Below are 4671 nucleotides of genomic sequence, written 5' to 3' on the forward strand. Positions count from 1 at the left end.
AAAATGACTGGACAAGTAAAATAAGGTCGTATAATATGGAATAAGTTGTTTATTCAAATTGGTCTTAAATTTTATAATTGACACATTAATGAAAATAATTACCTTTTACATTCATCACATGATCGGTCTAAGAGAATGGTTGTGATTCTATAACTGTGTAAAATATTTTATACTATCAGTGTATTAAACTATATATATAATTTTGATAGAGTAAAGTATTGTTTTTGTCCCCAATATTTGGGAGAAGTCCTATTTGTGTCCCTAACGTTTAAATCGTCTTATTTGTATCCCTAACGTTTATAAAAGTGATTCAATGTTATCATATTTAGGTTGTCACGTGATTATTTGATTTTATAGAATAATTATAACAACCCGAGTTTTTAAAATTTAATTTTAAGCTTTGAATTTAAAAATAAAATTTAATTTAATTATGACTTATTCTATTATTTTAAATTATCTATCAAAAACTATATTGATAGTTACAGTCTAAATTGATTTTTATAATTATTATTATTATTATTATTATTATTATTATGAAAAAGGAATCTCTGTCACAGGAGAGCAGAGAACAAGGATTTAAAGAATATATTAATTAATGAAATGTCTGCCACAGAAGAGCAGATGTGATATTGTTTGGGCCTTAGTGCCAAATGTAAAGTGGGGACGCCCACACACTGAGAACTGTTTTCCAGATGTACGCTTATTGATTTGGAAAGTCACACTGTATGCGGCCTGGCCGTACGACTTATAAGCACACTGTATGCATCTGGAAAGCCATACCTGGGACTTGTGCCTGGGTAATATCGGGAGCGGGTAGGCAACCGACACATGAGCTCATGGCCTGCGTTAGGGATAGACATGCATCATATTAATTGCGCATTTGCATTTGATTGTGCTTGCCTGTTTTATTACTTTGTGATTGTATTGTTTGTCTTGTTGTGACTTGCTTGTACATTGAATTGAATCTCTTACTTGCACTATTTGTTTGTGAGTGTATCAAAGTGATTACGAGTTGACATTTGACTGAGGATTAACTATGTGGCTGAGAGGCAGAAAATGTGACTAGTTTATATTTAAAATTTGTTTTGAGTTTAGAAATTTAAAGAAAAGTAATTATTTATCTAAAGTAGAAATAAAAGTATTTTCAAAGGGTTAACAAAATAGTTTTATTGAGTAAAGTTAATTATTTACATTAAATTCATTACTTTTACGGCATTCCCATTCCCTACTGAGAACGTGTGGTTTGTTCTCACCCCAAAATCTTCCACCCTTTCAGTGACACAGGTTCGGAGATTCAGTAAGAAGCTGCAGACGACTAGTAGTTTTACTTGTGATTCCTGTTATTTTTATAGAGTTCCCTCGCCCTTATTGCTTTAAGTTTTATTTTATCCAGAGGGATAGGTATTGTATTTAAGTTTTACATTGAATTTAGTTGTATAGCATCTATTACTATTAATAATTATGTGATTTTAAGTACTAAAATCTATTTTCTGAAATTCTCTTAAAAACGGAAACGTGATATCGACGTAAAGGCTCAATAGTAAATTTATAATAAAGGAAATCAGGTCCGTAACGCCTTACTTGTGGTACGATCATGACGTGCTAAAAGTTAGGGTGTTACATCAATCCCACGAGAATTAACGGATTAAGCAAGCAAAATCAATCGATTAATCTAGTCAGACAATCAAATTAGGGTTTTGAAAGGCTTTACGCATAAACAATAATGAAATAAAACAAAATAGTGAGTAACGAAAGATGATATGATTAAGAAAGTTAAGGTTTCAGATATATTAGAACGTACAGATTAATACTTTTCACTTTCTACTCTAATCATGCAACATTCTTTTATGGCAAATCATTAGTAATTAAATCCCAATCCCTTGGTGATTCAATTTCTCTTTAACCTAATTAAATGGTAACCTCTTAGTCACTTAATCAAGAAAAGAGTTGCGCACGTCTCTGATTTGTAAAGCTACATAGTTTATAAAGATTTAGTCTAGTTGATTTTATGTCACTTATCAATCCAGTTTCAAAACTTAAGAATTATGAGAAATGGTTTTGAAGCTTAATTCAATTAATCAACTTTTCCACGAAGTTAAAAGAATTCAAATCAGAGAAGAATTGTTTCCCAATACATTCAAACACTTTAAGATGAAGAATGAAAACCTATTCTTGAAAAGAAATCAAGGCATTAATCAAAGACGTAAAAAGCTAGAACATTAAACCAAGGAATCAACAGAGCTCCTAACCTTAACCGAAGATAATTAAAAACTCATCTTCTTAAGAGAATCCTTAAGAAAAATAAAACAGCCGAAGAAGAGAGATTCTTTCGGAGAGTCTCCCTCTACCTTAAATACTAACCTTAATTTAAATTCAAATTCAAATTAAAATAGAATCAAAATCAAAACAGAATCAAATCTATCTAATTAATGATTTTCTCTAGCATAACTTCCAATCTTTAACTCCTTGCAATCTTCAATTAATGTCATCATCAATGGACTTGTGATTGATCTTCCAGAAGGTTGAGAAATTGGAAAAAGGCTGGTCTAGAATTGAAATCGTGGGAGAAGCACCAAAGTTCAAGTAGTGCGTGGCTTGTACCATGTTATACGTGAAGTACATTTTGGCTTTGAACACAATTTGTTGGGCTCACGTACAAGGTGAAATAGGCTCCGTTGTACGTGAGCCAATTTTCTTCAATTATGGCCTTCTTAATTGCTCTTCACGTTATACGTGGTGAATTTCACGTCATATGTGAAAAATCTACTTATGAGTACGCACACACGGTCACCAAAATTCTCTTGTTGTGCATACGCATGGCTTGCATGCGTATGCATAGCTGTTGTGTCTTACGTGAAATTGTCCACGTACTAAGTGAAATGGTAAATAATATATGCTTGTGTGTATGCACACATTTGTGCGTACGCACACATGTGTGCATACGCACAGATCCTTTTTCTTCCCTCACATAGTACGTGATAGAGTTTACGTTGTACTCGCTTCACCTTCTCCTTCCAAGGAGCTTTCTGTTAATCATAGAAAGCTTTCTGCTTGTCACTCTTTGTCACAGAGAACTTTCTGTTTGTTGCTCTCCATCCTCCTTTCTGTTCTGTTTCTTTCTGTTTTCCTTCTAAAACTTTCTGTAATTAATGAATTTCAACTAATCAAAGTAATGTTCATTCTATCCTTAAATTCATTGCTTATTTAATAGAAACTCTTAATAAATCAATTGAAATCAAGAAGGAATAATACTAAAGATGCGGACGCATCACAACACCAAACTTAAGATCATGCTTGTCCTCAAGCAAACAAGGAATCATGGCTCAATCCAAATTTTCATAACCTAATGAAACAGGGGTAAAAGATTGTAATCTAAATGAGTTTGGTTCACCGTTTCACTTATGTACAATTCAACATAATTGATCAAAATCTTTCAAATCTTCCGTCCAGATTAGATTATAGAATCCTTCCTTGAATCATCACCTTGAAGCAAGCTTATTTACTTTCTTTCCACCATTTAAGTTTATTGGGTGTTTTGCACCTTGAGTCTAGCCGTGACTCTAAATATTTTCTCTCAAGCTTCTACTAGCCACAAAAACACCACAAGCACATAGTTGGGGAGCTCTTTGAAGTTATTTTTTTGTTTCCATTCTTCCCCACCATTGGCACTTAGAGCCTTTGGCTTTCTCATTTTAGGGGGGTGCTTTGCACATTGAGTTTAACCGTGACTCTAAATGCTTTATTTTCAAGTTTTTATCTTGATACATAAGCACTACAAGCACTTGACTAGGATGCTCTTTGAGCTTATTTCCCTTTTAATTTCCTTAGTCAGTGGTACTCAAAGACTTTAGTTTCTCTTACAACCCTTTTTTCTTACTTATTATTTCTTATATTGTTGCTTCTTTGAGGTTTTGTCAAGTGTAAGGATCCTATAATAGTCCTCTAGACTAAAGCCTCAAGCAATGTGGGTCAGATCATATTGAACACTCTTAGTTGGTTTGGTTTCCAAACTCAATTTGTCATGCTCTTTTATGATCATTCCCTATTCTTTTCGTTTCTTTTCTCAGCACATGATTCATTACTCACATTTAGGCGCAAGAACAATTGTAATTGTGGGTTGTGATGGACAAGATATGTACTTGACAATTAGAAATCTTAAATGCATTATACAAGATAAAATGAAGCATATGCATATTATTAAAAAGGAAGGAAACAACCTTAGTTCTCACAGCCTTTCTCTTCATCTTCTTCTTCTTCATCACCTTTTAGGCTATGTAGAGCATAGCCTCCAACACCAAACTTAGAATGATTGCTTATCCTCAAGCTTCAAAGAAAAGAAAAAGTAATGATGATGGAAACAAGATTATCAAGTGAACGAATTCAATTAATGCAAAGGGTTATTCATTTAAAAGAAACCAAATCAAAACAGAATGAAATGGAAGCAAAAAAAAAAAAAGTAAAATAATGAGGTTGTTACTGTGTTCGCATGGTGAATGTGATTTGGTGTGAGAATACCAAACTTAGTGTGATAAAATCTATGTAAACTAAGCTAAGTACTTAGTGGGATGTGAATTTGATGTAGCACACCAAACTTACTCTATGAACACCTGCACTACCTTAAATAAAACAATGAAGAACAGTGAAAAAAAAAAACAAACATGATGACTAGTT

Source organism: Arachis ipaensis, chromosome B10 (genome assembly GCF_000816755.2).
Source record: "Arachis ipaensis cultivar K30076 chromosome B10, Araip1.1, whole genome shotgun sequence".
NCBI lineage: Eukaryota > Viridiplantae > Streptophyta > Magnoliopsida > Fabales > Fabaceae > Arachis > Arachis ipaensis.